The 15621-nt window shown below is 40.2% G+C and overlaps 1 protein-coding gene across 12 annotated transcripts in view; it reads right to left on the bottom strand.

Annotated features, from left to right (window-relative positions):
• Positions 1 to 15621, bottom strand: part of Lgsn (lengsin, lens protein with glutamine synthetase domain) — a 175419-nt gene that overhangs the window by 115794 nt on the left and 44004 nt on the right. For 3 of the 12 annotated variants that reach the window (XR_012450572.1, XM_074081807.1, XM_074081808.1), the window contains exon 6: positions 14274 to 14808. The exons of 5 other annotated variants lie outside the window; for them this stretch is intronic. The gene's annotated coding sequence lies outside the window, so the exon portion shown is untranslated. Of the gene's footprint in view, positions 1 to 1459; positions 13591 to 14273; position 15621 lie in introns of those variants that run through there. 4 more of the 12 variants (XM_074081809.1, XM_074081810.1, XR_012450573.1 and 1 more) reach the window with 3 other exon arrangements.

The raw sequence follows: 15621 nt of genomic DNA, 5'->3' as shown, positions 1-15621 counted from the left end.
CTGCAATCCCAGCACTCAGGAGACTGAGGCAGGAGGATCTTGAGTTCAAAGCCAGCCTGAGCTACATAGGAAGCGTATATTTGGTAGTGGAGCATTTGCCTAGCATGTGCACATTCACTTAGGTATTCACTCATATATTTCATTCAGCAGGAATTGATATGGATAGCCTGCTAAATACCAGACATATTATTACTATGCAAAGTTAAGATGTGCTCCCATGAAAGGAAGGAGGAATAAATAAAAGCTGCGTGCACACGTGTATAGATGGAAAATGATAGCTGCTGAAACTATTCCTAGAAAGGGGGCGAGGCAGGCTAAAGTAGGGAACGTTCAGGACTAATAAAAAAAATACTACATCTTAGATTGAGCACGCCTTAGCTCAGGGACCGCCCTCACCTGGCCCGGGAACACCCACGCCCCTCCCCACTCATTGATTACTGAATGGAATCACCTGGTTCCGCCCTTCCCCTAGGTTAGTGTGAGTTTTAAAAGTACCTGGGGAAGAGAAGCACGCTCTCTGTGTGTCCAGATTCCACCTGTGCCCATGTTTCCCTTTGAATTTCCCTTCCCTAACTTTTAATAAACTCCATTTACACCCACGTGTCCTGCCATGGATCTTCCCTGTGGGACACAAAGAATTTGGAAGTCTTCTGATCACAGACTGCACCAGCACCATTAACAGGGGGAGGGAGGATAAAGAATGATGGAGGGTGTGAATTCAACTATGATATATTTGATATATTGTAAGAACTTTGTAAAGGCTACAATATACCCTGACTCAGCACAACAATAAAAAAATTAAAAATTAAAAAACAAATATTATGCAGGTGAAATCTATATAATTTTTATCCTTACAAAAATCACAAGCATGCACCAGAAAGGTTGTGGGCTGCTTCCACACTTCCCACTAGCTGAGTTCTTCTGACTGAGAGTCACCTAAATCACACGCAGGAGTTCTCTGTGCTCCGGAAGACAGAAAGGCTGGAAGACCACATATTTTTTAATTTGAAGGCATTGAGTTTTATAAACTCTCAATACTTTAACAATCCTAAAATTACATAGTCAGTTAACCAATACTGCACATTAGGGAAGCTTTGCATATTGATAATATCTAAATTGCACTCATAGTATATTTAACAAGCATAAATAAATTTATAAAAACATAAATAAATAAATATTATTACTCTACAAAATTAATTTTTCATGTACTATATTTAGCTAATATATTATTTACACAACTTGAAGTTCTGCTTATATCTAAATAGCCTGGAATAAGATTCCCTTTTAACTCAAAAGTCAATTAAGTGTGGTTTTTTTTAATTTTTATTTTATTCATATGTGCATACAATGTTTGAGTCATTTCTTCCCCCTTCCTCCGGCCCCTCCCTCTCCCCCCTTACCCCTCACTACCCAGCAGAAACTATTTTGCCCTTATCTCTAATTTTGTTGTAGAGAGAGTATAAGCAATAATAGGAAGGAACAAGGGTTTTTGCTGGTTGAGATAAGGATAGCTATACAGGGAGTTGACTCACATTGATTTCCTGTGCGTGTGTGTTACCTTCTATGTTAATTCTTTTTGATCTCACCTTTTCTCTAGTACCTGGTCCCCTTTTCCTATTGGCCTCAGTTGCTTTTAAAGTATCTGCTTTAGTTTCTCTGCGTTAAGGGCAACAAATGCTAGCTAATTTTTTAGGTGTCTTACCTATCCTCACCCCTCCCTTGTGTGCTCTCGCTTTTATCATGTGCTCAAAGTCCAATCCCATTGTTGTGATTGCCCTTGATCTAATGTCCACATATGAGGGAGAACATACGATTTTTGGTCTTTTGGGCCAGGCTAACCTCACTCAGAATGATGTTCTCCAATTCCATCCATTTACCAGCGAATGATAACATTTCGTTCTTCTTCATGGCTGCATAAAATTCCATTGTGTATAGATACCACATTTTCTTAATCCATTCGTCAGTGCTGGGGCATCTTGGCTGTTTCCATAACTTGGCTATTGTGAATAGTGCTGTAATAAATATGGGTGTGCAGGTGCCTCTGGAGTAACCTGTGTCACAGTCTTTTGGGTATATCCCCAAGAGTGGTATTGCTGGATCAAATGGTAGATCAATGTCTAGCTTTTTAAGTAGCCTCCAGATTTTTTTCCAGAGTGGTTGTACTAGTCTACATTCCCACCAGCAGTGTAAGAGGGTTCCTTTTTCCCCGAATCCTCACCAACACCTGTTGTTGGTGGTGTTGCTAATGATGGCTATTCTAACAGGGGTGAGGTGGAATCTTAGTTGGTTTTAATTTGCATTTCCTTTATTGCTAGAGATGGTGAGCATTTTTTCATGTGTTTTTTGGCCATTTGAATTTCTTCTTTTGAGAAAATTCTGTTTAGTTCACTTGCCCATTTCTTTATTGGTTCATTAATTTTGGGAGAACTTAGCTTCTTAAGTTCCCTATATATTCTGGTTATCAGTCCTTTGTCTGATGTGTAGCTGACAAATATTTTCTCCCACTCTGTGGGTGATCTCTTCAGTTTAGAGACCATTTCTTTTGTTGAGCAGAAGCTTTTTAATTTTATGAGGTCCCATTTATCTATGCTATCTCTTAGTTGCTGTGCTGCTGGGGTTCCATTGAGAAAGTTGTATTTTATTTTTAAGATATAAAAATAATTGAGAACATACTATGTGTTCTGAAGTCCTTTTGTTGTTAGACTGGATGTCTGGTTCTTCTTTGGGGAAAAACCATAAAATGACACTTTATTGAATTTACCATAACACAGGAAACGAAAATGCTCAAACAGATGCAAATGGTTCAATCGAAGGCAAACTATTTGCTTTGACATCAGTGCACAGCTGCCTGGGGACACTGGTTTGCTAATGCCAGCAGAGAACACTGCCTCTGCCTCATTTCCCTTTAGACACAATTGCATCTCCTTCCCACTTGTGTCTACTGGTGATCTGTGTGAGGACGAGGGGGGATGAACAACCATGGGGAAATGAAGAAAAGACAGTTGCTAAATAAAAATTTATGATGTCTACCTCCAGAACTGATCATCTCCTGGAGAGATTGCTAACAGACGCTGAGATAAGGTATACAATCTTATTAATATCAATTAAGCAAAAAACAAGAAAAGAAAATTCTTCTTTCTATTCAGTAAGTCTAAACTTATCCATATCCCAACTACAGTTAGGAATTCTGTCATATGTCACAGGATATATTAATCTGAGTTCTCTAGAGAAAAAGAATTGATAAAATAGATAGGCAGATGATTGATAGATAGATAGGTGACAGATAGATAGACAATAGATAGATAGAAAGACAGACGAGATAGAGATATATAGTTTTATTTTGAAGCGTTAGTTCAGGTGCATGAAGACTAAACAGTCCCATGACCTTTGGTCTGCAACCTGAAAGTCCTTTCCCAATTCAAGTCCAAAAGGTTGAGAATCAGCTTGAGTCTGAAAACTGAGAAGCAGGAACGCAGATGTTACAAGGGCAGCTCAGGAAGAGAGTGAACTGCTTTGTCTGTGCAGCCCATTCAAATGCTGATCTCTTCCAGATACCCCATAACTATTTTTTCCCAGCTACAGGGGCCTCCCAGGGATAACCACCACCTTCCTCTTGTAACATGAACATGCTGATGGAGTGTCCCTGGCTGAAACTGGAGAAGTCACCAAGACCTCGGCACTATGAAGTCAGCCCTCCAAATCTGGCAATTGTTACCAGACTGGGAGACCCAGGTCTTTTCCTCAAACACACCGATGCAGAATTCTAAAGGGAGTTTGGTCTACAGCCACACCACCCCGAATGTACCAGATCTCACCTGACCTCAGAAACTAAGCAGAGTCGGGTTGGTTTCAACTTAGATGGGAGAATTCTGAAGATCCAAAGATAAACTCCTCAAACAGTTCTACTGGAACTATTTCTTCCTCTTTTTTCACTCATATCTAGGCCAATGTTGTTAAATATACATAGAATAAGACAGAGGAGTTAAAAGGCCTCTAACCTATCATACTTCCTGGACACGGCACAGGATGGCTTCATAACTGCAGTCGATGAACTCGTGATAAACTGCTATGAACTGAACTTATCCAAGTGTCCTGTGCTACTGTATAGTCACAAAATAGATTCACATATGTTTTGTTGACTTTCTGCTTAATTAGCATGTGATGACTTAACCATCATCTTCACCCCCTTCCTCTTTTTACACTTTAGCCAAGTATGTCCAAGCTTCCTAAAATACTTACTTTGTAAACGTGGGCAGGTGAATAGCTTCACTAAAGCAGGATGCACCCACGAGTATAGAGGCTAAAAGTTCAAAGAAATGGCAAAAAAACATGTGGCTAGCCAGGTCCTCTCTCCAGCAGCTGCTATATGAGCTTACACAACCTTTAATTTATTAGCCTAGGACAAGTTAATTGCATTGTTTCCACAAACTGGGACATGTTGCTCAGAGTAACTGCATGCTAACTCCTTTGAAAACTACAGTAATTATACTGTGACTTTGCATCTCCCAACAATTGTGCAATTGACTGTTGTTACATGTTTAAAGCTGAGCAATCCAAGTGGCAGAGTGAGCTGCTCTCACAGGGCTTGTGCATAAAAGGACACTCTACCCTGACAGTTTCCTGAGAACTTGCTTGTGAAGGCCAGTGAGCTTGCACACTTCCCCTGAGCCAGAAGGATGGCTGCACCCTTGACATTTAAGGCAACCAACCAGAGGCAACAAACCTCCCTAGGCAAGAACAGTGTGTGCTCGTATGCTGGTGGAATCAACGGTTGCCAAGTAAACATTCATCTATATGAAGTCTAATAAACACAAGGTGTAATGGCTTGAGTTTATGTATAAACACCACTTCAAAACCATACTTCAGCCAAGTGCTTCTGAGGAATGACTGCACTTGTACAAATGTGAAGCTACACAGCCTTCAGGAATCTGTCTCACAAAGCCAAGAAAGAAGTGCCATGTCTCCCACCATGTTGATTTGACTTAGAACTTCACATTTTGCAGGACATTCTGCTTCGGGTCATGTTTCTGAACAAAAACAATGTCGGTGCCCTTTGACATTTCCCCAATATTTTGGAGTCCCCTCCAACCTCCCCAAGTCCCTTCCTCAACCCTTCCATGTCCGATGAGAAAATTGGCACATTTTGTTACCACGTTATTTTTCCTGGAATGTCCACTTTGGCTACTGGCTTCATTAAAAATGATTGTTAGGAGAATAAGATCACAAAGACCCCCGGTAAGTTTAAGATAAAATTTTAAAAATCCTTTCATTATAAAACTACTAGGAAGTAGAGGAAATGTGACAGTGTAGAAAGCAGTGAGCAGATTTCTAACCCAAATTTAATAAAATGCAAACAGAAGTCTGGTTCAGTCTACAAATAAGCTGCGTTCCCTTTCCCCAACTCTTCAGCTTGAACAGGAGAAATATTCTTTATATCTGAACCCTAGCAGTTTGGTGGGCACCTCAACAGGAAGCTCCAGGTTTTCAGTCTGACAGTTAAACTTATTCAACCCAGGTGTGGGGACTTTCAGAGCTTCCTCCTGTACACCAAGTCAGGGTAGTACTGGATCTCAGGTCTTCCCTCATGAGGAAGGCCACTCCTGCCTGGGCAGGGCAGACACACTTTTGACCTTGCTGTGCAATGACCATGGCCTCTTTGCCGTCTCTCCTTGGCCTAACATGTCTGCACCCCATGAATAATCACTCCTTCTGATTCACGTATCAGTTCTTTGATGATTCATTTTCAAGTGACTCCTGGGAATCATTTATAAGCTGTGATTTTGTAAAAGGAAAATTTCATTTCAGAAATAGATTCAATTTCCACCAGTAGAAGTGAGTCATATATGGTAAGTACCCTATAATAGGACGAGAGAGGAATTACCGCTGACTCCTTGGAGCTCCATATTTACCGCAAAACAGCAGCCTGTGCCATGGAAAGTCCCATTTACTAAGTCTCAATGTAGAATATGTAGAGAATACTATGTCATGTATGTGCATATATGTATCTCTATATGCAATGAGAAAAAAGCATTAAAGAAAAGAGAAACCAAGGACATACATCAAGACCGTGTCTCTATGACTCTGTGGTTCAAATTTCTGATTTTAAAATTACAGAGTCATCTTTCAGAATTGGCATCTTGCTAACTACTGAATAGCTTAAAAAGAAATAGCATTTGAAAATTCTACTTACACAGAAAAAATGTGTCATAACAAAACTCTGACTTTGCTCTAGTACTTTTTGACATTCTGTAGATTCTAAGCTTCCAAAGTTTCATTTAGAGTCTGGTAACAAACTCTTGACATTCCTCTAAATTAGATAATATCAGAACAGCACTCTGAAACAAGATACTTGCTGCTAAACGGGCTACCAGTTCCAATGCTAATAACCGCTGCGTTTATAAGTTGTAGTGTTACAATACCACGGATTGTATGCTTTTGAATGCAGAGTTTTCCCTCCCTCATCTATTGATCTCTACAACAACAAAATTAGCTCACAGTCCACTACTTACAAATTGCTGAACTAGATTGGGAGTTACAGATTATTCACGAACCATCAGCTCTACAAAGCACAATTAGACCTTGTGTTTATTGCACATTTACAAATTTCAGGCTTTGTACTTGGGTTTATGTGAATTATATCATTCAATCCCAATGAATGCAAAAATGTTCTGTTTTATCCCATTTTAGGGATAAGCAAATGAGGCTCAGTGAGGAAGAGCAGCTGGTCCAGCATGTCAGCCAGCGGAGACTCTTTTGTCCCCAGAGCCTTCACAGGCCTTGTGCTTCAGCTGCACTCGTTGCTCATAGTTTAAGAATCAAATGGACAACTGAATAAACACTAAGCCTGAAAACAGGCCTATGAAGTATTAAAGGGCTGTGTGCACATTTGTAAGTGGGATACTCACAGGAAGACTTGTAGCTCCTTTTGTACTGACTCCTGTGGCCTCTTAACCCACAATGGTAGTTAGCAACTTGCATGTTTAATCCTTTCTTCTGACAGATAGTGACCTTCCTGATGCCAGAGACTATATTTTCTATTTGCTGTCACAGCAGCTAGTCCAAGGACACATGAATAGTAAGGGCTTTATAAGTATTTGAGAGGTGAATGAATAAAGGAACTTCAGGCAATTAAGACAAGGATACCTACATCTGTGCAGCATGGGCACATGCAGGCAGGAAGGTCTGGATGAGGAAAGTGGAATGGACTCACAAAATGAGTTAGAGAATGGGCAGCATTTACAGTATTTACTATGTCAATAGCTTTAGAGGTATTAAACCATTTACTCTTTACAGCAACCATCCTATAAGGTGGCAACTGTTATTATCCCTACTTTACAGATGAAACACACATAGATAAATAATTTAGCATCACTCAGCTACAAAAGAGATTGTGCCAAGGCCTCACACAGTTTAGGGATGGGTGTGGTGGTTCACAGCTGTAAACCCAGCTATGGAAGAGGCAGAAGTCTTGAATTGCAGCCTGGGGCTGGCCCTGGAGAAAAGCCAGAGACCCTATCTGAAAAACAAACTAAAGGAAAAATGGCTGAGAGTGTGGCTCAAGTGTAGAGCCTTGCACTGCCTAGCAAGCCCAAGGCCCTGAGTTCAAATGCTAGTACTGCCAGGAAAAAAGCTGACACAACTTTTGTTTAGGCCTTGCCCCTATCACAAGGTAAGCATCCATGTGGATCTTAAGATGAAGGAAAAGAGTGGTTTAAGGGTTACAACAAAAATCTGAATTTGATTTAGAAAGTTATAGCATTGCCAAACTATGACCCCTGTTCTGAGAAAAGCAAAATAGGAAACGCATGGAGGGAAAATGACCAGCTGACTGTTTTTCCACAGCCCTGTGAGCGGTCCACAGAACGTTCCTTGGGTTTCATTTTAGGAAAGGACCATGGGAGACTGAACGAGGGGAGGTATAATAACAACACCATGCCTTTGTATTGCCCTTTATGTTAGCTGGCAATTATATTTAGTGAGAAAATTAGCATAACGTTTAAGTTTAGTGACTGAACTGGAGTAGGTAACTTTCTTCTCATACACCCAGAAATGTTCTTCACTTAATGCAAAGTTGCTTTGTTCCTCAGTTTGTACAGGAAGAACCTGAGCCTCAAGGTCTCTGCCTACATGCACAAAGGTCAGAGCCCATCTCTGGTTCTTTCTCTCATTTCAGGTGGACTACAGTTTAAAAGAACCAGTGGGAGCAGCCTTTCCCATCTGGCAGCGCACAACAGCCACCTATCTCACCCTGTCACCTATCTTGCCCTGTCACCTATCTTGCCCTGTCTTTTGGGACAGAGTGCTCAGCCCTCTGGTTTTTGTCTTCATTCTGTTTTCCTTTGCTCCACTGGAACACAAGCTCTCTGAAAGCAGCCTTGAGCTCAGCCTTGTTCTCTAATGCACACTGTCTGGCAAGCAACAGGCAATCAAGCCAGGTTTGCTGCAGGAATGAGCAAGCCCCACATCCCAAAGCCTGTAGTCTTGTGCATGGCAGGGGACATGGTCAGAACAAGAGCAGACAGCAGAGCAAAGTGTTTGTGTTTGTCCCCTGCAGCCCTGCGGTGAGACAACGGCTAATTTACAGGAGTTAAAGTGCACAGGGAAAGAAAGAAAACAGGAATTCACCCAGAACTTTATGGGAAACTTCCCAACAGTGGAAGTGGTTTTGGACTGAGAAGTACTGAGAAGAAATGGGGAAGACTGCAGGGCAGCTGAAGAGACATGGGGAGAAAATTGGGTATGGCACTTTGCCAAAGGTCATTGGCTCTCACCTGAGCTTACACAGAATTTATTCATTTATTTTATTTGTCCCTACCCAATACACATGCTTTTTAAAAAAAATTCACATTAGCTGGACATACTGGTGCATACTTGTAATCCTGGTATCAAAGGCTGAGACAGGAGAATAGCAAATTTAAGGCCACCCCGGACTACATAGAAAGACCCTGCCTCAAAGAAAAAAATGACATTAAATATAACATCTTTAGTTAAGCACTAATGTCACACACCTGTAATCCTAGCTACTTGGGAGGCTGACAACAGAAGGATTGCAGTTTGAGGTCAGCCCAGGCAAACAGTTCGAGAGACCCCCATCTCCAAAATAGCCAGAGCAAAATGGACGGGAGGTGTGGCTTGAGTAGTAAAGCACCTGCTTTGTGAACATGAAGCTCTGAGTTCAAACCCCAATACCACCAAAAAAATAAAAACTAAAACACTAAGTATAAAATCATTAAGTTTCCCATGTCCTATGTTCTTTCAAGAGCTGAAAAGTTCCAGTGACTCTGCTCTGTGCGCAGTTTCTCTGACCATCCTACCACATTCAGAGGAAAATCAGTTCTGGTTTGTTTGCCTGGGTAGTGACTCATCCATTTTCTGCACAGCATCTGTAACTTACAGAATTTTCCTCTAAATATTTGAATTGTACTAATTTTCACATTAATGAATGGCAAATGTGGCCTCCCATTGGAGGAGAACCTGGCACATTTGTGTAAAAGCCCAGCAGAAGCACAGTGGTGAGCTCAGTACCGCTCTCCTTCCCATGGCCCTGCAGCTGGTCACTGGAGCAGGGTTAAGTCAGGAGCAGTTTCCACCTGAGACTCTTTCTGTCCTCTTCTCATGACAATTGGCTGCCTGAGAAGAACTAGTTCTCTAAGTACTCTGTAATAAAGGTGATGATATCTGATATTCGAAAGCTCATTCTATTCTACTTTACATAATTTCATGACAATTAACTTCAGACCCGGGATACAAATAATCCTTCATTTCCACTGCCAAAAACGCATGAAAAGAAAGAAGATCTAATTTACTGAGGCAGGAGATCAAGAGGATTATACCCAATGATTGATCCTTCAGGATAATGACGCAGAGGGAACGTGAAAACGGACCAGGACTTTTTAAAAACATGATATCTAGAGGATTCTTCCCACACAAAAGTCACCAATGTTGCCAAATCTTCAAAAAGGGAAAAGAAAATAATCCTGAAATTTAGTTCCTATTACATCCATTTAACAAACCTCAGTATATAATTCTTACTTTGGGAGGATTTGATGCCTTGAAATTTTACGTCTGTATACACAGTAATGCAAATTTAGCCAGAAAATTTCTGTGGTATCTAAATAATGAACAGCAAATAATTGTGAAATCATCCCATCTAGAAAAAGATCTGTGCTCTAATCTGTCAATGGTAACCAACAAATCCATCAAACAATTTATATCAGATGTTTTAAAATATCTATTAAGTCATTTGTTTCTTTTTTTTCCATAAAATACTCAAACATATATTTCCTGGGATTTTTTTGTTGTTGCTGTTCAACAATACCTTACTTTTGCCACCATCCGTTTGCCCTACTCATAACACTGTCTGAAGGGTGTTTCTTTTTAAAGCTGTCTCTTTGTCCCTAGTGGGGCTGTAACAATGGTGGCAACCTTTTATCAACTGGCATTAACTTATGGTGAGAAATGAGCCATTACCTCTTATCCTGTCTCTTGGTCATAGGAAAACACTTGCCTTCCTTCCACTCGGGGCCTTAAATGTGAGCTGAGAGTGGAGCATTGGTGCAACAGAGACTGACAACATGTAGGCTTGACATCCATGCATATATAATTTACTGTGTGCCTTCTGGACTTGGTCAGGCTTGATCCAAATGTTTCATATCTACTGAAAGTCTGCTGACACAACCATACAAACAAGTCATTCATTGCACCTGACAATATCATGTTGGACGACTCTAGTTGTGCAGTCTCCTGTTCCGTAGTCAAGAACATTAAACTGTAGTCAAAAGCCAGTTTTGATCTTAGACTATTCTTGCCAACCCCAGTTCCTTTGGCTTCTAAGTTGCAATGTCTTTTTTCATTCTAAAGCCTCATTCTGCCAATGAGTACCTGAATTTCCCAGCAAATCCCCTTTTTAACGTTAAGCAGAGTCTGTTTTTGTTTCTTGTGATCAAAGAACCCTAATTCATAAAAATGGTGCACTGCCCAGGTAAGTTACATGGTGGTTTCTGCATTCATTCAAGCTGAATTGCACATTTTTGCATAAGATATGTTACCATTATGACACTATTTATTGATCTGATTGATCTGCTGGAGCAGAACATAAGAAATTGTTTGAGTTTTCCATTGTACCTGAGACAAAGTAACTTGGGTCTCTCATCTCCATAAACAAGCAAGATAAGCCACCACCATTTACACTGTTTGGTCCTGGTCTTCCTTCTGTGGTAATTCTACATCCAATTCACAAAACTATTCAAAGGTACACAGTTAATAAGCCAGTGATATCTTACTGCACTAATTATGTCAACTTTGAATAAAAGAACATCAACTTTTTGAATGCTTTGCCAAAAATTATATATTTTTTTACCTACCAAGAGATTTTCTTAGGACACTAAAGCTGAAAACATAAGAATACCAGTCTTATTCTCCTTTCTCCTCAAAAACAACTTTGCAGAAACTGTCATGAAGATAGCTATGTGGATGGAGGATAGACTCAGAGAAATAGTTGAAAATTCTGCATTCCCTTTTGAAACCTCAAACTTTTGTGAACAGCACTAGCTAAACCATGGAATTAGCCAAGGTGCCCACAACCAAAGAATGGATACAGAAAATATCACACACACACACACACACACACACACACACACACACACACCATGAAATGTCACTCAGCCATAAGAAAATTGAAATTATTCATTTGCAGGAAAATGGATGGAACTGGAGTTCATCATGTTGAGTGAGATAAACCAAGCTCAAAAAGCCAAAATTTACATGTTCTCACTCATTTAGGAACCTCGACCTAAGAAGATGATGAAGACGACGACAAAGAAGAAGGGACATGAATGTGAAAGGGGACAGCCTGAGGGGGTCAGTGGGAGGAGGAGGGAAGGACCAGGGAAGGGTTTGTTCAAAGACAGCACAGTGAAACCCACAGAACACTGCTTTAGAAGAGGGGAGGAGGTCAGAAATGAGAATATTATGGAGGAAGTGAATTTGTTCAAAGTACACTGTACCCATGTATGGAGCTACCGCAATGAAGCCCCCTCGTATAATACACACTAATTCAAAATATAAAACTACCCAAGATTTTTGTGACCAGATATGTACTCAAAAGGTGAAATTTAAAGATAAACTATCACAAATGAAAGGAAATATCCAGTAAGCTACTCTTGCATGTGTTTATATATCTTTACATGATAAAAAAAACTAATGTCCATTAAAATTATATTCTCAGACAATATAAGTAATAATGTTTAGTGATGCATCTGGGCGGCAAGACAGGAAGAAACACAGGAGATTATGAGGTCATCAGGACCACCAATTTCAGCAGGAAGAAAATGGTTATGTGACAATGGTGCTCCTGGTGAGGCCAGCGTGATCCTGTCTCTGAGTGAGACAGGCTCTAAGCGTTCACCTGATAACAATTTATATATGCAGTTCTTTAATTTGCATATATTGAACAATATGAAATTTTATAAGATCTTGTTTTGAAGGATTTTAATGTGATAGGAAAGTGCTCAATCATATAAAGTCCAATGGAATAAAGGATCAAAACTCTATAGAAAGTGTGTCCCAATTATTATATTCATGATGTATGTTTATAGAAACAGACATTAATTGAGTGCCTGCCTAGCAAGTGTGAAGCCCTGAGTTCAAACCCCACTACCGCAAAAAAAGACATTAAAATAAATATGCTAAATTTTAATTACACTTTTTTCAGTTCTTATTTTTATATAGCTGCTATACTTTCTTCCTCATCTTTTTTTTTTTTTTCCAGAGCTAGGGATCAAACCAGGGCCTTAGACAAGTGCTCTGCAACTTAGTTACAGCCCTAGCTGAGTCCCGCCATATTTTCTTAAATGTATGATATAATAATTTATAAAATGAAAAATTAGTTTTCAAAGATGAATTGATTAAGCTAACTTGTAGAGAAAATAGTAACACTGGCCCCTCCTACGTTCTGTTAAATGTGGGCATTTGACATATTATAAAGTTTCAGAGCTAGGAAAAGTCTTAAAACCTCACCCCTCACACCTCTGCTTTACAGATCCAGGACTTGAGCAACAGACAGGTTAGTGATTTGGCCAAGGTCCAGGGCCAGTCACCAGCCACCCAGAATGAAGCCAGGCCATCCCACAGTTCCGGCCTCCCTCCAACACTGGCGACCCAATGAGGCGATCCACACATTCCTGCTCTGGAGAAAGTGCCACTAGCTTTCAAAACAAGAGTGCGTGAGGCTTAGGATTAAGCAATATCACCAGCGAAGGGGGAACCTAACGTAACAGCAATCTAATACTGCATCTGTTAAAAATTAATTTCAGGGCAAATTTACTTTTTGAATTTTGTAAAGAAATAAATCAAAACAGCCCCTTGTGCTGCGAGGAGCACTCCCTGGATCCACTTCCCCAACACAGCAGAGGAGCACTGACTGCTGGAAGGACATCACTGTCGCCTTCTGCTGTGAAATTGGGCCTGTGTGAGGTAACCGCTCTGAATCACGTTCGTCCTGACGGGTTGTTTTTGAGTTCCACCTCAGCTGCACTTTAGCCATGGACGTCCAAGCGATTTGCACAAACACCACGTGATTTCAAAGGAACTCTCCCAGGGAGAAGAAAAAAGAAAAGAAGAGAGTCAAATTACCCCCTTAAGAAGCTCAAGCCGGTGGAGTGCTTCCCTAGCAACCCTGAGACTCTGAGTTCAAACCCAGTGCTGCAAAAAAACAAAGTTCTAGTTGTTAGCTAAACCTTCCATTGTTTGATTACATTTCAGTTTTTTTTATTATTTTTAAATATTCTGAGACTTAACTACTTAATATAAAAGCTTTGATCATTTCTCCCACATTTTATTTCCTGAAAGATAATCTCCAACCCCATTCTCACTGAGTGTGTACCATATACCAGGCACTGTCTTCAGCATTAGGAATGAGAAGTAAGACATAGTCTCTTACCTCAGGAAGCTAATTACCTAGAAGGCAACTAGACAAATAAGTAACAATGGCAATAAAACTTGGTTGTATAAGGAAACCAGTGAGTGCTGTGCTCAAGGCACATTGGCCCCAGCCATCAGCACCAGCTAATGCTTACCACAAATGTCGGTTTCTACATTCCCACCCTCGCTACAGAATCTTTAATCCACGGGATGAGCCTTGTAAACCTCAACCTCAAAGCCAGGTCAAACTTGCGTAGCAACAGCTTTTCTATCTCAATGTACAAATCAAACACCAAGAAATAGTAAAACATTTTTTCATACATAATTGCAAAGACTAGATATATATACTGTACCTGATTAATTTTTGCCTTTCCATGAAGTGGCCAGAAAATAACTCCGGGAAGAATGTAATGAAGACCTTGTATCTGGCTGACCATCATCCATGTCTCACCTTATAGACAGAGTTCCTTTTTTTCTTGGGACAGCCTCCACCCTTCGTTAGATAATTTCTCTCCCAATTTGTCATTGAGGCACCTAGTGAGGCATAGCCTGCCAGTGAGGCTGTGGAAACATCCACGAGGCTTCTGGGAGTTCTTCCATCTTTGTAAAAGGGGACAAGACTGGAAACAAGCTTCCTGTTCCATTTCTTCCTGGTTTGTTCCATTTCTTCAGGTATTTCAAGCTATGACAGCCATGGAGCTATGTGGTACAAGAATAAGGTTTACTCTTGTAATCCTAGCTACTTGGGAGGCTGAGATTAGGAGGATCATAGTTTGAGACCAGCCTGGGCAAAAAGTGAGACTCCATCTCAAAAATACCCAACACAGACTCAAAAAAAGGCTAGTGGAGTGGCTCCAGTGGTACAGCATCTGAGTTCAAACTTTAGTACTGCCAAAAAAAAAAAAAAAAAAAAAACTATAATAACAAAAGCTAGCATAAGGAAAAATAACATATTGTAATAAAAATATCTTAGCTGCTCAGCCATGCTTCCCTGCTTAATAAAAATATTTTTAATTTTGATTTTCATGGACAAATTTAAAACAATAGAATGGTAAACTGTGTTTCAGAAAAAGTTATAAAATATCCAATTTAGGGTTTATAATCTGAGACATCTAGGTAAACTGAAAGCTCTAGCAAAATAAAAGAAAAAATGTCCAGGCAGGGATTTGAAAATTCTTACAGCACTTTATGAGCACTCAGTTGAAATTAGCCTTTGCTATGTGCAGAACATATGCGAAAATTCTCGCAAACATCATTTTCACTCAGCACTGGAGGCCAACGTGAGCTCACTGCTCATGACAAGTGAATTGCCTCGGGTTCTTAGCACAGCTTTCTCAACTTTGATTTGGATCAGTACCAGTAGCCAGTTCTTCACAGCAGCACTGTTGCAAAGGTGAATGAAACAGTCCTTGGGAAGCATTCAACAGCTCACTAGACAGAACAGGAGCAGAGTTCACACAGGCAAGGCCAAAAGTAGCCACTGTCTAAGCCTTTGACCTCAAGGCTACAGCATTCAAAATTCTCGGAACTGGTACTTTGACCTCAACTTATTTAAATAAAGTAGTGTGGCTGAAACACCTGAAGTCACTCCTGACAAAGAATCATTGGGAAATGATTTAAAAGGCTTTCAAGGCTTTATGTATTAGTGTGCTACTTATTTAAATATAAGCTAATATTAAATAAAATGATCAATGAGAAATC

This window comes from Castor canadensis, chromosome 8, assembly GCF_047511655.1.
Source record: "Castor canadensis chromosome 8, mCasCan1.hap1v2, whole genome shotgun sequence".
NCBI lineage: Eukaryota > Metazoa > Chordata > Mammalia > Rodentia > Castoridae > Castor > Castor canadensis.
The sequence above is the reverse complement of the archived record's forward strand: the minus strand, read 5'-3'. Positions and strand labels throughout refer to the sequence as shown.